At 44.8% G+C, this 25,876-nt stretch overlaps 1 protein-coding gene across 16 annotated transcripts in view; it reads left to right on the forward strand.

The window, feature by feature from the left end:
- Positions 1-9,501: 9,501 nt before the first annotated feature.
- AKAP13 (A-kinase anchoring protein 13) overlaps positions 9,502-25,876 on the forward strand; it is a 208,370-nt gene continuing 191,995 nt past the window's right edge. For 11 of the 16 annotated variants that reach the window (XM_061371298.1, XM_061371304.1, XM_061371305.1 and 8 more), the window contains exon 1: positions 9,509-9,680. The gene's annotated coding sequence lies outside the window, so the exon portion shown is untranslated. Of the gene's footprint in view, positions 9,681-25,876 lie in introns of all 16 variants that reach the window. The other 5 variants (XM_061371301.1, XM_061371302.1, XM_061371300.1 and 2 more) reach the window with 3 other exon arrangements.

The raw sequence follows: 25,876 nt of genomic DNA on the forward strand, positions 1-25,876 counted from the left end.
CCTGCTGCCCCTGCAGACTCACACAGAGTGTCTATCTTCTTATAACAGCTTTTATCCTGGGGACCCTGTGAAGAGCACTGCTAAAGGCACAGCACACAAGTGTAGGGTGTAAGCCTGGTTTAAAGAGTCTGTCTAGAGCAAGCAGCAAGGAGAGACAGTGGCTGGCTGGAGAGGAGTAACTGATGGAAAAAGTGCAAAAGACACTGGGCTCCTTATGACAGCAGGATCAGGAGAAACCCACAGCAGGAAGAACTGCTCCAAAAGCTTCAAGAAATAGTGCTTTAGGAGGCAGCAAATTCCCTGGGGACTAATAATGCTTCCTGCTACCCTATTTTTTAATTCATTGTTCTTGTTTCAACCACTGAGTTTAGCAGCTGATGCTGAGTTACACTGGAAATTGCCACAGAAAGGCATGTGCTCTGCACGTGCATGGAGGTAATGGCTTTACGGTGACTGGCCCTGGGGGCTCTGAGGCAAGCAAGAGCCAAATAAAGGATGCAAAGAAAATGAAGTGCTGTTCTCCATCTAGTGAGTGTGGATCACATGCAAATGGCTACCTGGCTTTCAAAGAAAAGGGTTTCAGGCAGGAGAGTCAGGCACAACTCTGCAAGGTGTTAGATCATAGGAATCTCTGAAGGGAAAACAAAGGGTGGCTATAAAGTTCAACTGAGAAAATGCTAAAAAGGGACTTTAGGGAACTAACTGGACTAGCAGAAGTAGTGAGAGGGTGTGGGGAAGCCTGATACATGATCTAATAGATGTTAACTTCTGTGATCCTACAAAGCCATAGCAACAAGACACATCGGGCACATCTTCCCTGCCAAACACAACCATCTCCCTTCTTCATTCAGTCTTTCAGCAGTCTGCTGAATTACACAAGCCATGCAAACACTAGAACATTGAAAACAACCAACACCCTTTATAGATGAGGGAAGGTGATTAGTCTATGTCTTCATTATGTTTATAATAATCATCACAGTGCTTTGTTCCAATGGGCAGCAAAGCAGTATTGCACAAACATCTAAACCCTTCATAATGTGTGAAGTTTCTGGAGCTGTCCTTGTCCTGTCTTTTAGTCTTCTGACAAATTATATCAGGCTGGGTAGTTAGGTGTTTGCTGTTGACAGGAAAACCTCTCAGAGGCTTGTAGGACACTGAATTTCCATGTTCTTGCTGCTTGTGGTAGAAGAGATGGGTGTTGAAAGCAGCATGCTACAGTTGTAGCTGAGAAGATGGGACTGCCTTGATTCATCTAAAAGTAAAGAGAGATGGGAAGATTTGCTGCCATGCAGAGATGGTAGATATCAGCAGAGGTGCAGGTATTTAGAAGGCATTTTGCTCTTCCTTCATTAACAGTCACATCTTGCACAATTAAATTCTGCGAAATCTGTGAAAATAAACAGCTCAATATCTAAACAACTATTTGCAGAAGTAATGATCAGATGCACAGACTCACAGCAAATGAGCAGGCAAATTCTGCCCATGAATTCTTAGCTATAAACTTGTTTTTAAAGTACAGATTATTTCAAAATAGCCCTACATATGCAGTGAGATTTCCCCATGCACAGCTGTAGACTCTGGACTCAAAACTATTTCCTTTGCCCAGGGATTTCAGCACAAGCTGCGATGTCTGCTTTATTCTCCTGGTTGCCACAACAGCTGAGAGAATAACTCAGTTCCTCTTTTCATTTTAAAGATGCTTGAAAAAGGAAACGAATGTGATTACAGGACTGACCTTACGTAGCCACACATTGGTACAGAGAGATGAGCCTCCTGGTTTCACTTTCAGAATCAGATACTTAGTGTGGCAGGAGTGTCTGTGGCTTTAATAATTACACAGATGTAAAGGAGTTACAAATAGCTTTATTGATATTTGGATTAGTGTGTAAATCAGAGTAATAGTACAGATAGAGACCTGTTTGTCTATGTACATACAAGCTTTCAAGGCTTCTTCATGAGCCAATCAACAAACTATTCTCAATTTATAAAAAGTGTAATTTCACTATCTTCAATGAGAAACAGTGATTTTAACGCTATCCCAAGATCCCCAGTGCTTTGCAGGACTAAGTTTTCTATGGGCATCTTTGTTCCTATCTTGGTGGAATAAATGGGGGACAGTTTCAGGTATGTTATCTTGATTCTCTCCCCATGTAACACTAAATCCTCACATGTGGTTTGGAGCTGAATTTATACATGCACCAATACTCTTGGCTTGTAACAAACATGAGATGCTAACATTTGGGAATGTACTGCAAAAGTGAAAGAATAAAATCAAAGCAAAGAATTTTGAAGGGCATAGTTATGAAGAGGAACACCACCAAATCCTATGCCAATCTGTGTAGCATCAAGGGTTTTTTTATGTTTGGGAATGTATTATGTGAGGCGTTTTGTCTTCTGTTAAGTGATCTTGCTTGATAAAGTGCCTCTCAACTTTCTGATCTGTTGCTGTAAGCACATATGTTACTTTCTGCTCCTGGCTAACCAAGGCAGGCAGTGGACAGAGGGAGAAGTTAATAAAAAGGGAAATAGGGCTTTTGACAGTTCTCAGATGACACAGCTATTTAAGCAGTCACAAACTCTCCAGGCTGGCAGGTTACCCAAGATAGCACAGCCCCTGCACACTTTGCTACCTGGAGCAGGTACTCAATAACACACTGAACAAGCTTCACTAGGGGCGAGCTCAAATATGTGTAAGGATGGTTTAATGGCTCTGTGTTGGCAATAAATAAGAAGAAGGTGTGAGGACAAAGACCTCATTCGTTTAAGTTGTCTGCTGACTGTAATGACATCCTGGACACCTGTCAATGCAGAGCTGCAGGGACAGAGCAGGCTGTTTGATCCTAATCTCTTTCTTGACAATGTGGATCAGTTCTGTCTGTGTTTGATCTCTTGGAGGTTCAAGTGGCCAGTATGGTGGCCTGCTCTGCAGCCTGCAAGGCTGGAGATAAGTCTGCAGAAAATACCCAGCTGACCTTGGAATGAGCTCTGCTTGGATTTGCTTACAGGTGGTGATCAAAAATATCATACGACGGCTGCTTAATGTGAAATAGATCCCTTCCACACAAAAGCATGTCAGTGAGCGTTGCAAAACACAACTTGCAAAGCCTGGGATGCCAGGGATGTCGTCTCCCATTCTTGATGCTGCCAATGTAATGGGCTTCTTAGCCCAAGCTACGAAGAAATGACTGAGAAGTGGTCTAGTGTTACAGGAGTGAAGGGGAGACCCTGACAAGCCAGAATGGTAACCCTGTGATCCACCTCACAGCATGTCCAACACGCTTGCTGCTGCAAACAGCCAGCCAAGCCCAGGCTGCTCCTAGCAGCCAGAGCTACTGCAACTGAAGGGAGAGAGGAGAATGGAAAAACAATGCTGTTATGGTGGCTTTCCTGATCTGGGAAATGTGGAGAGAAGAGTGTTCGTCACCCTGGTTTGTCCTTGAGAACCTCCTTTGGCAGTAACATCTGCTCTACCAAAGCCATGTGCTGTTCATATATATTCAGAATTAACTCTTCAGAGGAAGGGCAGAGGGAAGAAGTGTGATAATAAAAGTTGATGTCCAGTGGTTCCTCATGTGTCACAGCATTATGCTTACCATGTTAAACCATATTTCACTGCTGCATACATGCACAGCACCCAGTGAATGCCCAAAACCCTGCTATCCCTCCTGGCATTAGCACTTGTGACAACATATCTTTGATTTCCTATGACTGACATGGCGTTGATTTACAGCGCATGGTGAAGCAGCTTTCTTTTCCCCTCTTGAGAACTGAAGTTATTTTAACTCACTGCTGCAAGAGATCTGCACTTGTTAACAGGCCAACTGTTCATGCTGCTGAACAGGGATGTTCAATGGCCTTTTGTACTTTTCTGTGTTTGGGAAGCCTGTTAAGCCGAGAAAAAGCATGCTGCATTTTTGCTGACCCCAGTGCACATCAGCAATTCTGGTGCAGAAGTACTAGGACCATCTGGCGGGTATATGTCATCTTGCAGAGCTGGGCTAACTGGCAACGGGTGGAGAAGTTGTGTACGAGAAAACAGGGCTTCATGACACACAAAGAGGAACTTGATGATTTTCTAGCACTGAAATCTCAATAAAGGGAGTCCTCTTTGCTTTCAGAATAAGAAATCAGCTACCACAGTCTGCTGCAGGTACATGTTGTAACACACATGTGTTGGCAATACAGCTGGTGGGCGGCTGATGGTGGAAATTCAATGCAGTTTTTTAAAGCAGCTGATGTTCACCCTGTAGGATTTATAAACATGCCTGAAGTCTGAGATGCGAGTTCCCAGGCTGCACTTGTCTCTGTGAAACATCCCCCACTTGCCTTCCTAAGAAAGACATCTCTTTTGATTGTTCTTTTTCATTTGGCAGGTTCATAAACATCAATAGGAAAAGTTTGGGCAGGTTTTTAATGCAAATATATGAATGGGAGATGGTCTTTACATGTTTGGATAAGCTGGAAATATTTGCCATCACCTATGGGCTATTGGTTCCCAACACCTGGAGAACACTCCTCCCTGACATTCCATAGCTTGGAAGGTCTCATCCAGTCCATATACACCTATAGAGAAAAGCTGAATAGTTGAAGTCAGAGATGGAGCAATCATGTCCTACACAGAGAAAAAGCTACTGTTGCACATCCACACTATATATAAATATATACACAATTCTGTCCTGTTTCACCCTTCATAATATTTGCAAGATTCAAGTAAATATTTCCAAGTGACCTAAAAGCTGACAGTTTCTCTTACTGCCTCACAAAACAAACCCAAGTACACCATGCTCTGGCATCGGTTTCAGAGAAGCCAGGGATGTCATATGCGTTCACATCCTGGCCACACGTGGTGATGGCAATAAGTAAATGGCTGCAAACGCATGTGTTGCTTTCTTGATTAGTTGCTTTGCTGTGGGATCTGTTGCCTTGATTAATTTTAATCTACTTTGTATGTTATTTAGATCTGAAATTGAGTAGAGTGCAGGGGATGAGGAAACTGCTCTAATTTTTTAGGGAGTATACTGCATTTGATTTAATTTTATAGCATGAACTGACTAAAAGCTTTTATCCCGGTCTGCTATCAATTTAACTCTCTGTGTTTGTCATTTTTTACTCCTGGGGTCCCACATAATTCAGTTTTGTAAGTTGATTTGATGAATGTTTTCTGATACTTCAGTGAAGCCTTTTGGCATTGATTTGCCTATCCCTCGCTTTGCACGTAACTGGACAACAACCCTTGCTGTTGGGTTAGAAATAGAATAGGATTAAATTAAAAGGTATATTGAAAAGAACAGGATGGCCAGAGCAGACTCCTGTTAACAGTGTCCTTTGACAAAACATGAAGTATAAAGCTGAATTGCAAGAGAAAACCATCCCAGGAGGCTTAATGATAACAGTGATTGCAGCCTGCAAGTCTCCTTTCATCTTTCATCCCACTGTTTCTGCTCTATGTAGCACCTATCCTACATTGCAAGCCACAGACATGGCTCAAGTCCCTCTGCTGGGACAAAGAAACACTGTCAGATCTCCAGAGCTCTGGGGAAGGCAGTAAGTCTGTGTGTTATTTACTGTTATAGGTACTAGTATTTCTTAGCCTAGGCAGGAGGAGGGTGAAAGGGATGAAATGTCACCTCCTTTGTAACACACCTGTACATGCCTTACCCTTGCGGGACAGCAAAACCGATTGTGGAGCTCTTCTGGTTCTTCGGTGGCTTTTACTTCTTGTTTCTGGGCTCACTGCTTGGAAGTTGGAGATACAGACCTAACAAAGGGAGGTGCAAGTACAACATGTAGCTCACCAGATGATTTCTTTGGTTTTGAAAATATTTAAAGCAAATATGATGTAAAATGACATTATTTGTGCCTGTCACAGATGCACATGGATGGGGTTCTGCTGGGGCTGTAGCAGAGATGTTCCCTTGTCTGTTTTTAGGTCCTTTAAACGTTAATAACTGGATTTTTTTGATCAGAAGAAAAAGGCAGTATTTATATCAGTGCTTCCAATGACAAGGGCAAGTTCTGAGAGCTTGGTGTTAGCACAGCTTATCAGCACACAGGGGCCCCACGGACTGCAGAGGTGGACCTGCTAGATGTGCCCCACCAATTGAACAGCCAACAAAAATGACATCTGCATGAGCAACTGATAAGCACTGCTTCCCAGCACTGAGAAATAATCAGGAAGAGCAGTGATGAGCAGTGAGGTACGTGGTGGGTGACAGCTAGGTGCAAGGCTGCACCCCTTCTCCTCCCACCAAAGCTCCACAGACTTCCCACAGACAGGGAGAAGAGGAACCCAGGGAACTGTCTTTAATAGTAATTTAATATTGCAGGCCGTAATGGTTCGTGTTTTGGTTTGGGTGGCTTTTATTGCAGTTCACTCATTCCAGGCTATCTCCTGTCCTAAGGCCACACTCTAATGTCTGGTGATTGTGACACACTGAGAACTTTCACACAGTAGCTGAGATACATTGCCCAGGGGAATGGGGAAGCTTCTCCTGAAGGCTGCTGTCAGCCACAGTCCATGATTTTTCCGCAAAGATGGTACCTCTCACGGGACTGAGAGATGACATTGATAGAGTTTGGAAAATGGTATTAAAATCTCTTCTGATGTAGCTGATGCTACCTCAGCTACCAGGCATTGGCTTCAAACAAGCAGGAACACAAAGAAAACACCACACGCTGTTGTCAGCCACATTAATGCTCAGTGTCTCCATTCTGTAGCTGCTTAAACATGATGAAAACAAATCTTTAGCAGTTGGTGCTTCCATCATTACATCGCACTCTGTTTTCTATTCAGTTGCAAGGACAGCTAATTTCCATAAGTGGGAACAATGTGCTCATATTGCTAATTCATGCCACTACACACAATGTTCAGATTACGCTCTGCAGACCCAGATTCCAGTCTTACTCACTAATGCAACTCCCACTTAAATCCAGTTCACTCGTAAGAAGTCAGAAGCCCTGCAGCAAAGCTTGTGACAAATTAAAAGCTGAAAGAGGCAATGAATGAACACCTGATTGTTCTGGTTATAACACTGATATATTTTATTGCGTTTTTATAGTGTTTGAAAAGCAGACCTGGACCTATGGCAAATGGTGAAACGCAGAGGAACCAGTGCCAGAGATGATTTGAAGGCAAATGATTTGTCAGGAGGCATCCACAAAGCTGCTGCACAAATTTCCCTTTATCTACTGCCTCTCTGTTTTGGTTTGTGGTGATATGTGGGTGCAGACAGCATATTTTCAGATAAAGAATTTGGGGGTGGATAACAATTTAGAGACGAAAATAGAGCATAGACTATATCTTGGGGAAGGGAAATGTAAAATGATGTATTAAGCGCTGCTGAGGGCAGAGGCTGGGCAGCTGAAGGGGTTGATACAGCCTTTTTGTGGCAGATGCTTTCTGATCCTTGCCCCCACATGCAAGGGAGACCTGGGCTCAGATCTAAACTTGGGCTGAAAAGACTCCCCAAAGCTATTTCCAAACTAAGAGTGGCATGTGTGAGCCCATATTCATGGTCACATACACATACACAGAAGGTTGAGCCCTCTTTTGGGGGCCTTATGATACCCCATGGTGTGACTGGGGAGCTCCTAGAGCAAGACCAGACTGTGTCAGCTCCAGGCAGCAGAAGACAGAAGTTGACTTGCCAGGCTGGAGTTGACAAGCAGAGATGTTCCCTTGATGGACAACCAAGAGGGAAGAGCTAAAGATCCCGGTGTGTGCATGTTATGGAAAACTTTAGGTACCTGTCACCACGCTCCCGCACTCAGGATTGCTTCAGGTCCGTGGAGGCATGTTGGGCTGGGCTGGGTTAGTCATTGGTTGGTTGGAGGCTTCCAGGGGAAAGAGTTTGTGCAAGAAGCCGGTTTTCACTAGATGGTGCTCTTTCCTGAGCCATCACTGTGCCTGACCCCTCTCCTTGGATCTGGGAACTTCCAAGTGATCTATCTGCTCCATAACCCCTTCTTGCAGGGTTGGGAGGCAAATGAAAATGTATTTCCAGTGTCCCTGCTCTTATGTGCCTTACCCTGTTGGAGCCACGTAAGAAAAAACTATTGCTTCACATCCTGGTTGAAAAGGGTGTGCAATGCTGGTACATTTCAGCTTCCAAAACGACCACACTACAGCAGTGTTGAAACCATTTCTATTATTTCAGTTGATTTAAACTGAAACAACAGTGCATACTATGAAAGACAATGGCAAGTTCATACACACAGTTCTTTAGCAGGAAACCTCCTGCACTGTATACAGCGTTGTTATTTATCCTACCTAGAGTGAACGTGATGTATAGTAACTACCTGCAGCCTTTGCCCAGTGCTCTGGCCAGCAGCAAGGTCTCTTTGGGAAATACTGTGGTTTTAGGGTTGGTTGTCATGGGGTGAGGCTGCCCAGCTCCAGCAGGGCAGGACACATGTTAAAGTCAGTGTCGTTACTGTCTTTATGGACATGATCACCCGCTCACCGCCAGGGCTAGCGAGGTACACACATGTGCTGTAGGTTAAGTCAACTGAAAAGGTCAGGCCATCACATATATGCATTTCCGAAGAGCTTCCAACAGAAATGGTAATTGAAGGCAACTCGCCACAACAGATCATGCATCTTGATTCCCAGGGGCCTCCTCAAACTCAACCACACGCAGACCACAGGCCACATGAACTCGTTTGCTAATGGTGGGTTGCCATTTCCACTGCTTTTCTGGGGCAAGGCGTGGGAATGGAACGGGAGATGTTCCTCGATCAAACTCACATGCTTCCCGCATCCATACAGGAACCAGGGGAAGATGGTGAGGAGCAGGACAAGGCTGGGGGCTCGCCTGGTGGGGCTCAAGTTGACCTGCCAGTTTTTGTGATTGGTATGTGTGGATGTGCAGCACATTCAGGGCTGGACAGCTTACGCTTTGTGACTGCTGTAACAAACACAACCCCAGCAAAACAAGCCTCTAAGGATTTCCCTTCAATAAACATAAACCTGCTGCATAAGAAGTTGTCTGTGTCCTTTCACGCCAGTGGCACAAGATTATAAACAAGTAAGCTAGATACAAGGAAGCTCTTCCCTGTGAGGGTGCTGAGGCGCTGGCACAGGGTGCCCAGAGAAGCTGTGGCTGCCCCATCCCTAGCAGTGCTCAAGGCCAGGTTGGACACAGGGGCTTGGAGCAAGCTGCTCTAGTGGAAGGTGTCCCTGCCCGTGGCACGGGGTTGGAACTGGATGAGCTTTAAGGTCCCTTCCAACGCAAACCGTTCTATGATTTAAGCAGCTGTATCTCCCCTAGTCGAGCAAACCGGCCAGGGGACGGGCCCGCAGGTGAGGAATCCGAACCCGCCCAGGCAGCACCGGACCGGGACTCGAGCCTCCCCCCGGCCCGCCCTCGCCCTCACCCTCCTCCCCACCGGGGCAGGGGTGAAGCGCAGCTGAACCTCATCCACGAGCTCCCTGCTCCCCGCCGCTCCTCACCCTCCACCGCCCCCGGGGCTCCCCGCTCCGCGCATGCGGGCCGTGGCGGGGGCGGGCCCGACGGCTCGGCTCAGGTTGCGAGCCCGCAGCCCCCGGCCCTGCCTCCTGCCCGCCTCCCCGGGCGGAGAGCGCCTGGCCCGGCCGCCTCTTTCCCCCTCCCCGTCCCCTTCCCTCTCCCTTCCCTCCCGGCCCCGCTGCCAGGGGCGAAGCCGCCCGCCGGGCCCCAGCGGTGAGTGTGTCCCGCCGGAGTTAAGCGGAGAGGGGTTACAGGGGGAAGTTTGGGAGGCCCATGGCGGATGGGTGGGCTCTCCCCGGAGGTTGGGGGGTCCCCTTCCCGCGCCTTCGCACGCTTCCCACGCCCTTCCTCCTGCTCCTCTTCCTCGTTTCTTTCTCCTTTTCTCCGAGCAACTGCGCGTGGAGCCGCTCCGGGCCCCTCTTCGCTTTTTCCCCTTTCGCTTTATCGATATTATTTGGTGTTAATTTATGCCGTGCGTTTCCTTTCGCGTCTGTTCCCAGCCGCTATTGTCTGCGGGCCGGCGGTGCGCGGCGGGCCGGGGCCGGGCGGGGTCCCCCCGGGGGAACGTCCCTATTCCCGGGGGAGCGGGCGCGGAGCGTGCCCGGAGTGTGTGCCCGGGTACCCCCCCGTACCCTGAAATCCGGTCCCAACGTCCCCCTCCGCTTCCTCGGTGTTGGGGTTATTGATACCCGCACCCCCAAAATCCCTCCAGCGGCGCTGATGCAACTTTTATCTAAGTTTATTGCAGTTAATCTGGGGTTTCTATCGGTCTCCAGAGCGACAGCCTGGGGTTGGCTTTTCTCACCGTTGGGGCTAAGTGGGGCTTTGAGGTTACTCGGGGGGGGGGGGGGGGCATTGCCATGGGGCCCGTTTTGTGCATTCATCTGTTGCTTGAAAATATAATGCTTTTTCTTTTCCTTACGAGTGGAGACACTCTTCTTTTGAAGCGAATGGAGGAGTTCCTGGAGGAGGATTGATAAAGGGTGGTTGTTTCTTAACCTGTGAATTGTCAGAGTTTATTAATCCACTTTCTGTGGTTGTTATCCCTGCAAGTCATATAAAGGAGTTGGGATTTGTAGAGATCCATTTTGCTGACCTCTGTAATGGGTTCTGCTCCAGTGTCCTTCATGGGGCTCCACATTAACTGGAGCTCAGGAGTGGAAAAAAGTGATTTTTAGAAGTTGTTTTTTTATTGTTGTTGAAGAGCATGCTGTACTGATTCTGTTGCAGATGAGCAGATAGGGGCTCGATAAAGGGATTAGAAATGCTGTACTTCTGCAGGGCAGTTGGTCGCTGTAATCTTGGTCAGCCGTAAAACTTTAGGTACTCATGGAGATATGCGATGCAGTAGAAAATATGTAAAGCATGTAGCTTCAGAGCTGAGTTTAGACAGTTGGTCTGAGATCCATGAGTGTCTTGTGTGCCGGGAGTTTGGCTAATGTAATCTAATCAGTTTTAAAGGGCCAAGCTACATTATTTCTGTTCTTGGTGACTCTGCGGCTTAAAACCAGCCCCTTGCCAGGGTGTGTTTTTCATGTTCTGCACGCCCTTGCCAAGCTATTGTGGAATTGCAAAGGTGAACCAAGTTCCACATAGTTCCTTAAAGGTAAAGCACTAATGATTCATTTATTACTGTGTTAGAGGAGGTGTATTTTTATACATGGATACCTTAGTAGTGGGAATAGATTGACATTAACCTCATAACATCCATGCTTGTGGATAGAAGCTTTCCGCCTCTACTAGAGGAGTGTTTACGCAGAAGGTGTTTGCTGCGGTTTGGGCCACCCTGGTCCAGGTTGTTACCATCCGTGGTGACAGTATCTTGTTTGGACACCTGGGGTTGGTTTTTCACAAACCTGGTACCAGGGTAAGGGTGAATTAGGCAAGGTGAGGATCATCTGGGCATGGGTTGTCCCTTGGCATGAGTTCAAGCATATACCTATCTTCTGTGTTAGTGGGTTGAGCCTAATACATCTCCTGTCTGTCCTTCCGGCACTGGCCAGTGCTGGGCAGACAGGCTGGCCTGGGGCTGTTGCTAGAAGGGCATGGATGTGAGGTTCTTCAAGGCTGACAGGTTTTGTAGGTAGCCTGAATGACGAGTCTCCTTCAGGTAGTGTGGATGTGCCGCGTTCTGTGGCAGTGTTCCAGCCTGCATCTCCTGCCTGGCTTCAGTGGCCGGCATAGCCTGAGAGGTGAGGATACAGCATGTTGGAAGGAACAGAGTCCAGCCAGGGACTGCAGCCAGAAAGGCAGGAGCTTGAGGTTCCTGATTTACAGCTTCACAGCATCAAAGGAGGAAAACGCAGTTAAGAAGTCAAAGCTTCTCATGCAAACAGAACTCTGCCAGGTACTGTCCGATGATGGATGTTTTTAAACACAGTCCATAGGGAAGCTTGAAGACTTAGGCTAATGCAGAACTCGCTACTAATCTCTCAGCAGGATATACTCCTGAGTAAACTGTGTTCTGGTCTAGGGTATGCTCCTGTGTAAAGAGGAGGATTAAGTACTGCTAAAGGAATCTGGTTATTCCATCCAAAGCATGAATTAAGGCAGTGGTCAATAAATTATACTAGAGGAAGAAAACCACTAGGAGGTTTATTGGTGCTACGCACATGCTCCTGTGTTACAAAGGCAGTGGGTGCTTCTATATAATTTTCTGCTGTCATAGTAAGTTTTAATAGATAACTATGTAAAAAAATAATTAGTAGAAGTTGTCGTTTCTTTTCCATGCTGTTTCCAGGACACCAGTGTCTTTGTTTTCTCTGCCTGGTGTTTGGTGGTGATCCTTGAAGTCCTTGAAGCAGCTTGGAAGCTTTTCTACTTACCTGTACCTGGTTATCTCTCTAATCTGCTTGAGTGCTCTTAAGTGTTATTTCTATAGGGGTTCCCCACACAGGTGATAAATAGCCTGAAGTAAACTAAACCACATAGCTGATTAGTATGGAGGACCTGTTCAGTTTTGGTTTCTTCTTCTACCGGTGGAAAGCAGGAATAAGATGTTAGATTTGAGCAAAAGGCTGGATAGTCCAGGTGGCCATAAAGACATGATATACCCTCATGAATAATCGTGGCCTGCATTTTACCAGCCTTCTAGACAGGGAGTTGGCAGCTTCTGTGGTTTCCACTTGGAGGTTAATGTAAGCAGCATCCTATTTACAGGTACATGGGTTGGGAAGCATCTTGCAGCCTGCAGCTTGTGATTCTGGGTGCTGCTTGGTGCCAAGTGCTCATGTGTTTCTTGCTTGCATTGATCACCTGTAGGATAGATAAAGGTAATAAGTGACTTTCTGAAGCAACTGATAGCTTTGGGTGTAGATAGAGCTCTGCTTTGCTGCTGTGGGTTTTGCCATAGGGGATATAATACAGTTGGGAGCCTGGTTCAGGGCTGGCACTTGCAACCTGAACAGTCACTTCCAGGAAGTGCTGCACTTTTTCTAAATCAAAACTTGTTTGGATGTTGGGTACAATGGGATTTTTATGAACAGCTTAGTCATGCTTCACTTTTCTCCATTAAAACAGCTGTCAACAATCTTGCTGCGGGGAGGGAATCGGGCCACTCCTTGTACTTAACTGAGTAGTTAAACACTTCAGCCGTGGTGTTGCAGCCTGGCATTGCACTTCTTAGTTACTTTCGGGAGAAAAAAAAAACTGTAGATGTGGCATAATGTTGTCATTTTATTTCTTTATTTATAAAACCTGCCTTTCTCCCTTGCAAATGACCTTTCTTTATGGAGATCTAGAAGGCAAAGCACATCACTGGGAATTAGCTGGTTAGTTACTTTGGTTAGTGATAAGCAAATATGATGGCAGTGCTCCAGGGAAAGCAGCTACAGCAGGGAATGGGAACTTGTTGCTGCAGTCAAGCTATACAGATCTTTTCCAAAAAGATATATCTCTGGTTTTTATGGCCCTTTGTCATGAGAACAGGGTGACTCCTCCATTGATGTCTACATGACGAATACACTGCGATGTCACAAATCCCATAAGCAGTTTAATGTTCTTCCAGAGACCGCTGGTGGAAGCATGCAATAGGTAAAACTTTTTTCAGCGTTATCCTAAACTCAAACTGTAATTTCGTGTTCTCTTTTTGTGCATTGGTGTAGGTGTAAGCAGCCTTTTCCAGTTCACCAGCTGGGCCATTCTGGGATTTGTGGGTCTGTTTAGTGAGCCAGGCTGGGGGATGGATTCTAGTTAAGAATACATGGTTTTTCTTCCTGTACAGTTCATACCTTGGGTCAGTTCAGCAAAAGAGTTCATTCTCCACCTGGATCAGTTCCCTGACTTGTGTCCCCTCATGGTATGATGAGCAGCTGCTGTGGCAAAGGCTCCAGTGCTTCTACCAGGAGAAATGCTCCTGGAGCTACACCCTTTTCTGATTGCCATGAAGGCATTTGACTCTGGTGCCTGTCCCTGTTTTATAGCATGTGAAGATGGCAAGAGAGATAGATTTGTTTCTAAGATAAGCCAGTGAGTTAGAAGTCAAAGTGTTTCAAGTTCTTTAAGACTGCAATTACTTCTATCTAGAGTAAAGAAATTCTCTGCAAAATTCTGCCCTGCCATTATTATAATCTCATTTACAACCATTTTAGGTATGCTTCTAAGTTGTTGAGGAACAGGAAGAAAGTGTAATCACAAATATTTTTAAGTAGTCAACAGTCCTTAAAAGTATGCAGTGTGCTATCTTGCAAAAAGTAAGCTTTAATTCAGTTGCAGCTGTAATGGCTCGCATGTTGTGACATGGCCAGGCAGTCTAGCAAGACTCTTGTATATATTACAAAATAAAACACCTAAAAATTGGATGCTGAGGAGTTTATTGGGTGGTTTTTGTGATGGGTGAATAAAAGCTAAATTCCTTCCTGGTGTAGCTGTGTAGTTCTCACAACCCAAGTTCATGGGGAACTTCTCAGATATTGCATGTGGGATGGGAGTAAGCGTAAGGCAAAAAACAGCCCTCAAACTGGTGTCAGCACCTCCTACAGCATTTATATTGAGGGCTTCAAATACACAGTATATTCCAAGCATGTTATGTGTATGAGGTTGGGTTTGGTGCGCCTGGGCAGCCTCTGCAGTTCATCAGAGGACCTTGAGTTTTGGCCTTGGCTGCAGCATCCACAACGGTGCTTCTTCATAGGTTAGGTTGTAATTCTGTTGCAGGGGTTCATTTGGTAGACTTAATCCTCCTTGACCTCTTGTATTTTTTGATTTCCTTGGAAATTGTGGGGTATTGACTAACGGCTCATATTGGTGAGTTGGATCCTGCGTAGCTGCTCTTCTGAGACACTATTTTAAAAGTATGAGTGGAGGTATGTGCAACTGATCCATAGCATCTCGATTTCAACCACTTGTGGAATTTCCTAATAGACTATGCAAGATGTTTAGCATTTGCCAGAGTAGCCTCTGACACCACCACTCTGCTGGTGTATTATTTTGCCTTCATTCAGGTTAGTCTGCCTTCCACAGAAGTCATTGCATTTAGTCTTCTTGCTGGGCTGTTTTTAACTTGATGTTACATTTGCAGAACACCTGGTGAGAGATCCCCTAACTGTTGTTCGATGTCAGATGTTATTCACAGTGTGACAGCACTGCTGAGATTAGTTTGATCCAGTGTAAAAGGAAGGATTTAAGGATTTTCTTCTGTAGCAGCTACTTCAGGTTTTATTCCTGAGGGGGAGGGAAAATAACTAATGGATTACTCCAGTTATGAGGCTGAATTGTGGTGAGACTCGTTCTCCATGAGCATGATGTAAGGTGGTCATTTGAAAGCAGAAGGGTGTATGTCATTTGGTGATGATCTCCACAACTTCGTGTCTAGAGAAACTACCCGATGTGTCATGTTTGAATCCCCTGTGCTTTTTATCACCCATGACTAATGCAGATTGGAGCAGTAAGTTATGCTAAAGTCTGTGACGTACTTGGTAGCTTCATCTAAATTGTATCTGAGGTTTCTGGCAAAGTTACTTGGGAAAGTAAATCTCTTTCCCAATGTGTCTCTGCCCCAGTAGTGTAGCTGTTCTGTAAGTCTGAATGCTGCAGTTACTAAAACCATTACAAACAAGGATTTTGGCACGGAGCAGCTGTTCTAAACAGGGCTGTCTTCAGACTCAAACTACTGACTCACCCTTTCTTTTCCATGGATGAGCACACCTGGCATGTGTCATGCATGGATGCTGGCCGACTCGTCATGTTCTTGCAGGTATCCCTGTTCTCAGCATAGGGAAGATTGGAGGGGTGTGTGTGAATTGCACAGCGACCTGGAGGAGATAACAACCTCCTAATGGAAGCTGATTCTGAGGATGTGTTGGTCCAAAGACTCTTCCTGCTGTGTCCCTATTGCAGGGCTGCAGGAGAGATGCTGCTCTCTCTGCTCCTGCCATGTTTTAGGGTAGCACAGAGCTGCTGCTTGTGTGAAATCCCTTCCTCAAGTGCAACCAGATGAAGAACTGTTCTGGGTCAGGCCATGGTCCGTCCAGCCTCATTTCCTGCCCCATAGTGTTTGTTGTGTGCAAGAACAAGCCAAGGGGATCACAGTAGTGTCTGAGCATGGTGGGGTTCAATACCAGGATGTATAGCACATCTGTCTTCCTGGCACATATGCCTCTCGACACCCAGCCCAATCTTGTAAGCTGCTGTCAACAGAAAGAGAGGGGAAAATAGGGGATGCTGAGGCACAAGATTGCTGGAGTGAATGTCTTGCTTGTTTTATACACCGGTTTCCCTCCCGAGTTTCCTCTGGGATGCTGAAGCCTTTGGTCCCACAATAGCTGTGGGACAATGAATGCTCAGATGGAGGAAGCAGGTGTTAAAGAAAGGGGGGGAAATGGTTTGTATTTTGGGGGGAAGGGGAGACAGGATGGCCAGATTTGACCCTTATACAGAGTAATTTCTTTTGGCACATGCACTAGTGCACATCACGCTTCGTAACTGCCGAATTCACAAGTAAAATGGCACTAAAACTGGGATGTGCCCTTCATTTTTGTGTTAATATCACTTAGTGAGTCAGCTGAGGAGTGAGGCTTACGTGATGTACCTCTGATGCTACGTGATGCATTTTGCTGTGTTTTTGTTCCCTGGTACTGTAAATCTTTCTCCGCATCAACAAGGCTGTGGTACAGGCAGCACTGAACATCTTAAAGTCTGCACTTTGTACTTGGGGAGTGCTGGTTCTAATTGTTTTAATCTAGGTCACATGTAAACTCATTCATCTCCAGTTTTGTTTTTAAACAGTTTCTGTAGTTTGGTCTGAAGGTCTCTGAATTGGTGCAGAGGATGATTGAGGAGATAAAACAGGCTGGTTCACGTGCTACAGGAGATGTGTCTGCATCCGTAGCTGAAAGACTTCCCATCTGGGGAGAAATGGCAGCACTTTGTTTCAGTGGGGTTTCCAGCCTCTGCAGCAGCTTATCTTGAGCATGGGAGTCAGTTTTTCCATTGCTGAATGGTTTGCAGCCACTCCACCCATTTTTATGATGAGTGATCACCGTCTAAGAGCGCAGTGGAACACAAGAGGTGGTGAGCAAGCTGCGTTAAATGTTTATAGTTTCTCTTCTAGCAGTTGCGAAGAAGGTAGGTTATAAAGAATAAACCCTTTTAGAAAGAGTAAAAATAAAGACTAAATCCCTTTTATATGAATCGTTATAAAAGGAAGGTTTGGGTAATGAATGTTCATTTCCCAAGGTTCAGGTGAGTCTTTACACTTCTGTGCAATGCAAGGCGAAGTGTTGCTGCAAATGTTCCTGTTAACTGCAGGTTTTTCTATATGAGGTAGTGTGGTTGCCAACAGGAAAAGAAATAGACAATGTCTGTTGTGGAAGCATGCTGAGGGTTGTGTTGGCACCTGCTGTGTGGCTGCATTTGTGTTGGTGGCTCTGGGGAGTCCTGCTGACTTGGGCATGGGAGTATGAATCCACTGTGCAAATGGAGACTTGGGAGTCTCCAAAATTTGGAGCTACTTTTCCACTTTGGAAATGAATTGATTTTGGCTGATTCTGTTGGTAATGTAGCCTGAAGACTGCTGGAGACAGGTTTGAGCACTTAACCAGGTTAACAGTGCGCTTAAGCTAGGTTAAAAGCATGTTCTTGTCTGGGTCTTGCTTGTCCATTTTGCTGGAGGGAGTGGGGTGGTAGGAGCTGATTTCTTGGTAGCTCTTAAACAGGTAAAGCAGGGCCTTGGTCCCAGTTTTCATGAGCAATGTATTAAGCTAGAAAAAGAGCTAGCTTGTTGCTTCAAGAGTTTACAAACTAAAACTGTGGTTAATAAATATGCTTGCTTGGATGTTAAGAGGATTAATTGTTTGTGAAGTGCATTGGAAGTGGAAGAGTTATAGTAGTACTTCAGTGGTAGCAGGCTGCGTGTCGCACATCTTGTTGATTTGTTTCTCCCTCTTTGCAGTTGGAGTACAAGCAGCATTCATTGATCTGTATGAAATTCATGTGTCACCCCCATCTTTTCCTGTGTTTTAGGGATTTTACAGTTTACTTATGGCAGAGTACCTTTACGTGTGCCTTTAAGGTGGTAAAATGTTGTCTTATCAGGTGTCATACCTGGAGAAGAGGTGCCAAGCTAAATGTTATGTGCTTCCTTGTGCAGCTGGAACTGGCTCTATTTGAACTACGGGGCTTAGACCTCCCTGTTTTTTTCCTTTATCAGATTAGCTAGGATTTTGGCAGGACTTTGTGCTTCTTTTTCTTAGCCAATCGACTTGCCTGTGAATGTTCAGGAACTTGCTTTATAATCTCAAAGTTCAGAAGTCATCAGGCTATTTGAGAGTAATAAGCGATCCTAGCCTATGCTTACTGCAAGCATTTAGAAGGAAAACACTTCACTAAGCAGAAAGCAGGTTTTGAAATGGAAATTCAAAACTACTTGAGGAGGCTGGAGGACTTGTGGCAATGGAAGTGGTTGAAAATGTATAAGTCTCCCTGAAATTACAAAACATGAGTGGGCTTTTTTTACCCATTCTTTACTGGATTGTTTGTGTGACCCTGCTGGTGTGTCAATTGGTAGGAGATGGGAGATAAATGGCTGTCATACACTTACTGTGTTATTGCATTATATAAAAAGATTGAGCATTTGAAATGGCTGAAAAGGATAAAAGTACCAAGTGAAAGTAAACTTACAAGGGTTATTAGTGCTTTGCTTAGAATATTCATTTTGCTCCTCTCTCCCAGGACTAATTTGTCAAATCTTTTACTAAAAACCTAATCTCATCTGTGCTTAATTGAAAAGAATTATACTGTTTGCATAAATACCTGGGTGTATTTATGCTGTGGGCTTGTGATGTTTAAGGGCTAAGAGAAAATTAGACCATTTCAGAGGAAGCAATCTTGTTAGGTTTGGTCTTTGGGAATGATACATCACTTGGTGTTTGCGTTAGGAGACCTATCGTTTTCTGGATAAAGCTGGATCTGAGCCACTGGATAACTTGAGGATGAAGAAAGAGACTTGGTTTAGCATTTGATGGAGGTCAGAATGAGGAGTGGGAAGGTGTTGCAGTGTGGTTGCGTTAATGTGGTTGTGATGCTCAGTAGAGCAGTGTTTTCAGCTTCTGCACAAGAGGTGTAAAGCTCTGTCTAGCTGGGACGAAGTCAGTTCTGGTCAGTTGGCAAACAGAAAATGAAGTTCCTGTGATGGAAAGGATAGAAAGAGCTGTTGGGATGTTGCTAGACAAGAGCCTAGCAGCAATGGGGAACTTGGGAATACGCCCGGGCTGGGGAATGCACTGATGAGCTCTGCGAGCGTGCCTTCCAGCCAGGGAGAGTTGTGGGGTGGCAATGGCATGGACCACCCTGCGTGTTGGGAACTAATTGTCACCTCTGCTGCTTGCTCAGCTTCAGCATTAGCAAACCATGCCTCATGGCTTTGGGATGTGTCCTGGGCACACTGTGAGGGTGCAGGATTAATCCTGTTTGTGGACTTTGAGGAGAAGGTTTAATTCAGTTCTTAGTGCAGGATGCTGAACCCCCAGTACTGGGTCCTGGCTGTAGCTGCCTTGGCCAGCGTCTTTGCCTGTGAAGGAGCACAGGCAGGGTCAGAACAGACTTTGATTTTTGGTTACCTTTTTAAAACTATGTGTCCTCAATGCCTGTTATTAAGAAAATAAATCTTGTCTGATATGTCCAACCCAGAAGAGTGATTATTTATCAAGCAGCCAGGAAATCGAGTAAGTCCCGATCTATTCTTAATTTCTTGTGTTTCCTGTGGTTTTACTGTTTGTATTATCAGCCCTAATGTTTACATACTTTTGAATGAGCTTTTCTTTTTTTGGAAGTTACTGCTTTGTTCATATGCCTTGCAGAACAGGTTCTCCCATTTTATTTTCTCCCTAATAACCAAACAACTTACATTCTCAAAGGAGTAGGAGAGGGGTAAAAAGGGAAGATTGTAGGAAACACCAAAGGGAGATACCTAAGAATAGAATTTTTGCTGATGATATGCTAAGACTCATACTAAACTTGTATATACCCTTCCAAATGTCCTTGGGCTCTCTGAGAGCTTTATAAACTCCTTGCATATCAAATTGCATGCTTGTGGGTTTTTTTATCAGAACAGCAGATGCATTTACAGTCAGCGTTTTAAACGCAAAGGTGCTTCTGTGAAAATGCTTGTAAGGACAAAGTCATACTTCGCACTAAACCCCCAAAGAGTTAGTAGGGCAAGTCAGTGGACTTGGCAGGGTTAATGTTTAAAAGCAGTGCTGGTGAATGTTGTCCAGCTATTAACATTCCAGCTATCTGGAAACTGATGTGTTCTTTATTTTCCTGTGAAGTATGGGAGATTTCCCGGTTATGTTCCCTGCCTTTCCTCTTGGTGTGGGAGAGTGGTAATGTTCTTCTGGAGGCTTGTCCCTTGGTACATCAGCTTGCCACCTTTTCCATGGATATTTGGTTTCTTATGTTCCTTTAGGAACCAATGTGAAATTGCTAACTTAATAAGGTCTCCAAATAAGTTATGATCAGCCTTTATTTGCAGGTATTACTGTTCTGTGCTGAATTGCCAACTACTCTCCAAATACGTATTCCTTTCAAGAAGTAAGGCAGAACTTGAGGACTTTATTTCTTTCAAGTCTGTTCTCTCTGCTGTGAAATAAACCCTATTTGCACATTGATGAATAGTGGCTAGGAAGCCTGTCTGGTTCTGCAATGGGATCCATAAATAGCATTAGTGTCTGGTTTACTTTGGGAAGGAAGGTGTCCCGTTGTGGCGGAGGAGAGCCTTGCAATCCCTCGCAGTGAAGCTGCACTGTCTGTGCAATGTTCACCAGCACCACGCTTCAAAAGAGCCATGAGCCAGAGCATGTAGCTTAAATATTTGAAGTACAGAGCCCCTTTAAAAGCTCAAACACTGATTTTAATAGAAATGGGTAATAGTTATTTTTCTCTGTACCTCTGCTGTGGGCTCAGGAAGGACTTTGTGGATCATAGAGCTGGTGTGAAAAATGCGTTCCCCATTACCCTTCCAGTCTCTTGCTGCAGGGAGCACCTCAGGACAGGCAGAGTGCATCGTCATATGTGGTCTGTGTATAACGCTCCAGTGTATTTGGGTAGATGGGACAGTGCTTGGAGTAGCTGTTCTGGTTGCCAGACTGGATCTGGCAGCTAATCCCCAAACCTGTTGAGTCTCAGGATTGAGGTCTGGATGAATGCCTCCAAAATGCACCCTCCCAACCATCTCTAAGGGTATTTTCTGAGCCAGGAGTGCCAAGCTTGGTCTTTGATGTTTGATTTGTGGCACAGTTGCTAAGGGAGAAACTGTCCTCCGTACTGGGTCAAAAACTAGTTCATTCTGGAAAGTGGAAGGAGAAACTTCCAAGTGGTTTATGGACCACGCAGTTACCATCACTGATGCCCCAGAAGCAAGTATATATGCACTCATCTTGCAAAATGGCAATGGCAGATAAGCAACACGAAGCTGTTCTCAGAGCCAGCGAGGCTTGGGATGCTGGCCCGTTTGGATGGCAGCAGGCAAAATGAAGCTAAGGAAACATTTCAGAACTTGAATTGGAAAAAGGTTGTGTTTTTTGCCCCCTGCATGAAGGCAGTGGTGACACGCTCCCCCCACTGTGCCGTATTTTCCTTCTTTGAGCTGTTTGTGGTATGGTTCTTACTGAATGTTGTGAAATGTAAATAAGGCCAAGGTAGTGAACTCGGCATTCCCAGCTCCTTGGCAGTGTTTGTGAATGGAAACATCTGTCTGAATCCCCTCTGGTTTGCTCTTCCCTCACACAGCTGCCCACTTGAAGCATGGCTCAGTGCGGGGCCATACGTGCTGCCTGGTCCTGGAAACCCTCTCCTTAATTTTTGCATGCTTACGCTGCACAAAATGGAGGAGAATCTAAAATGTGCAATTAACTTCTTTTGCTTTCATGAGGATTTCAGTGCAAGCCATTCTTGGGTGCTGTGGCTGCAAGGCCCAGTGCAGGGTAGACCTGATCCCGTGCTCCTGACAGCCTCTGGAGCTTGTCCTGGTGTATGCATTTTGCTTGAATTTCCCTCTCAAATCACAGACCCTTGCTTTGCAAATAGCTATTCCCTGTGTCTCCTATTCCGATTATACAGATTGGCTCTGTCAGGGTGTAAACTTTGCTTTGGAAGCTGTTGGTTTGCAGGCTTGGGGATGGGTGGGAAGAGTTGAACTGCTTTTACACGAAACCACCTTAAAGAGGAGTTGGAGCAAAGGGAATGACACAAAACTTCAGCAGCAAGTGCAGAGAGTAGAGTGGGAAACCACCCTGGTAATTCACTCTGTGTTTTTTTTTCTTGAGCTTGAGTGGGAGACCTCAGTAGCTTTTTACTAAGTGGGCATTAAAACAGAAAAGGAAAACCCAAATAAAGGAAAAGCCAAACCAAACCCCCAAAAGCTAAGAAACCATGCAGGAAATGCGTAATCGCCATTTTGTGATTATGAAAGATAGTAACCTGGGCTTCAGAGCTTTAGGTCAGTTAAAGGATGCTGACTTGGGTGGGTGTTGTGTACCTGCACCACTGACAGCTTGTAAACTTTAGATAATACTTTAGGATCATTTTCATTTAAACTAGAGAATTTGTCATGTGTTTTGTCATGTCAGTTTTAGAAATTGAAACGTTTTTATAAAGGGCTTTCCTTTTACTTTTCAACTTGCAATTGTAATCATAAATTGAGTAAAATGGGGAGAGGGAACAGAATGCTCTTGTTTACAAAGGTAGAAATGTCAGCTGTTTTCCTTTTCCCCTCTTTTCCCATCCTGTGTGTGTATGGTGAAAGAAATACCCGCTTTTTAAACAGATTAGAAACCTATCTAGCACACAGTATTGGCTTAAAGTGAGGCTTCATGGCCAGGTTTGATGGGGTAAGGGTATATTAAGTGAAACAATGCAACAGGCTGTGATGCATTTCTGAAAACACTTTTGCATGTTTCTAAAGTTTTAAGCAGTATTTCTTTTGCTGTCAATATGTGAAAAATGATTTCTGTAAGGGAAACCTGAACTGTGCTATCCAGGGAATAGTTCTGCGTGCAGTATATCCAGTTCTGATAGAAAGGGGGTTGTTCTTAACGTAAATCACATACCAAGAGTTAACTAAGATTAAAATTACAGTGAAGACAGGCTAATAAGGGTTTTACTCTGCTTAGGAATTTGACTTAAAGGCTGCATTGGAGCCTCAAGTTGAATTTGAGCTGCCAATTCAGTTGAAATGTAAAATGCCTCCTGTCCTGCCTGGAGTCAGCTAATGCAGTATTCTAACTGAATTATTCTTTCTTTATTCTCCTTTTCGTTGGACAGATTTATAAAGAATTATTCTGGTGATTTTGTTTTCCCCTCTGAGTCATTCCAAAAGCTAATACAAAGCATCACTGCATAACAGAGTGGGGGATGTCTGTGCTTTTGCTGTCTCTCTAGTGTCTCTTCAGGATTTCCAGCCCTGCAAATAATTGTTCAAGGCAAAGGTACATTAATGTTATTTGATGTACAGGAAGTCTACAAATAGCTGTTGTATTTTGCCATAATTACATTTGCAGTGATGCAGGTGTTTAGTCTTACCCGTAGTCAGGAAAACCAGTGCTTCAAATAGATGGATCCGTAAGAACATACGGATGAGGAGGTGGGGTGTAGGTTTGAAGGGAAGTGCAGCAGCTAGGCTGAGTTTAAGGGTTGAAAAAGGGGATTTCAGGACATGTGTTGCTGATGGCACTGCTGCCATGGCTCGGCTTTGTAACAGCTTTGGTGTATGCTTCTCACCCCTGAACCTGTCATCAGCTCATGTGATGCAAAACCCCTTCTCTAGGTAGTGTTGTGCATGGAGGAGCTACGTGCTCACCCTTGAGCAGCTGGTTAGGTGACACCCCGCGTCTCCTCCAGACAGCAAGAGTGTTAAAACACTTCATTAATACTTGAGTGCTCTCAATGAGATGTCTGAAGGAAATGAAATGCTGTCATTACAGTAATGCTGTCAGAAATGCCTGAAACCGGCTATGTTGGGACATTGACTCATCCTGCCCTTGCGCTGGGAGCATGGCTCGGTGCAGTGGGAGAGTATCCTGTTTTTCGCTCAACTTTATGACCTTGTATCACCAGCCCATGGGTTTACTTGGGAACAGACTGATGCAGGAGAAAGGATGATATGCAAGCAGGAATGTTTGTGGGTGATGCTCATAGCTGAAATGATCTTGGACTAGCTATTTTGAGAGAGGAAATCTTGGCTCATGTTCATTGAATTAAATGACCAAGAGCAGCCTGTAATGTGGGAGAAAAAGGGATGGAGAAAAAGGAAGGAGGTGGTGAGAGATACCAAAGACGTGGAGCACCACTCATGTTCTCTCTTCTAAGTCCTCTGTTTTTCTTCCCTCCAGAGATTATATTTTCCAGGTGGACTTGGAGGTTTGGGAAAGAACTGGTGTGTGTGCAAGGATCTAATATGCAGAAAATTCATGTGCTGTATGCAGACTTCGCATGAAAGTTTATTACAGAAAGGTGCACGGTGATGTCTTCAGTTGAGTTTGGCTCTGAAGCTTTAGGGATATAGGAAAATAACCTGTGTACCAGCCCATGTGGGCTGGTATAAAAAATACAGAATACTGTCCAACTCTTGTTAATGTTGTTCTTGAGTTCTTTTCTCAACTTTGGATGTTCTTGAAGAATTAGCTTAAAAAGCAGTGCTTGAGATATTTAGACAGAAATGGTGCTGCCTCTCTGGAAAGGAGTCATAGGATCACAGAATGGTTTGGGTTAGAAGGGATCTTAAAGCTCGTGTGGTTTTAACCCCTTGCCATGGGCAGGGACACCTTACACTAGAGCAGGTTGCTCCAAGCCCTGTCCAACCTGGCCTTTAACGCTGCCAGGGATGGGGCAGCCACAGCTTCTCAGGACACCCTGTGCCAGCTTCTCAGCACCCTCATAGGGAAGAACTTCTTCCTGGTATCAAGTATTCCTAGTGTCCAGTTAATCCAGCAGAACTGTGAACCAGCGCATGGTACCGTGCCAGTGTGTGTTTACAGCTGTAATTGTGAATGACTTGCTCTGTGAGACAGAGCTTCAATACTGCCTTTTTGTTACAAATACAGCATCTTCTGTGCTATTGTTTAAAGACTCCTCTGAGAAGTCTGGTTTAACAGTGGAGCTGAGTGAATAATTCAGAAACTTTTGACCAAGCACTGTTTAAATTCTTAAATGAGCTCACCATAACCTTTTTATGCACCCCTCCTGCATGTGTCATACAAATATTAGAGTAATTGAGTTTTACTAGTGCAAACGTTTCTGTGAAACAAAGTTTTAGAGCTTGATGCATGACTGTTTATGGAAAAGGGAATGTTAAAATCTCACACACCAGTGTCTATGCCAGAAACTTGGGCTTGCTTACTTAGGATGAGGATGGGGGGCTGGGACCCTCGGCTTCGTTTGAGCAGTCCTAACAAACTAAACTCATTTGGCAGATGGATTCATATGCAGTTTAAAAGCTGCACACACATTTGAAAGCATTTCAGCTGTATCTCTTTTCCAGGCCATTCTACAAACGGTAGCAGTACTTTAAAATATTTGCCTTTTTTCAGATAAGTGCTGTTTCTGTCTCTTTTTCCTCTTCTCCCCCCTTCATGTGGGTGGAAGCAGCACATTCAAAATGCATCTGCTTAACATCACTGATTAGCATAACACAGGGATACTGACCAGTGAAAAGTCATCTTCCTTTGGCTTGAAGTCCCATTCAGCCTCACAGATGGGTAATTTGTGTGGATTTAATGTAACTGCTCACATGTATTAATACTTTCAGACTTGCTGGTGAAAGCCCATTAATGGTAAGTCACTTCTTAGTACTGATGGTCTTTGCAGGGCTTCTATTTGCCTTTTAACCAGGGTGTCTTGAGAACCTGCATTCATTCATTTGCTTCTGAAGAGAAAAGGAAGACGTAAAAATCCAAAGCCAGCTCAAGAGGCAAGGT

Source organism: Neopsephotus bourkii, unplaced genomic scaffold, assembly GCF_033783945.1.
Source record: "Neopsephotus bourkii isolate Nb327-2 ecotype Australia unplaced genomic scaffold, CSIRO-AGI_Nbou_v1 NB_1572, whole genome shotgun sequence".
Classification (NCBI taxonomy): Eukaryota; Metazoa; Chordata; class Aves; order Psittaciformes; family Psittacidae; genus Neopsephotus; species Neopsephotus bourkii.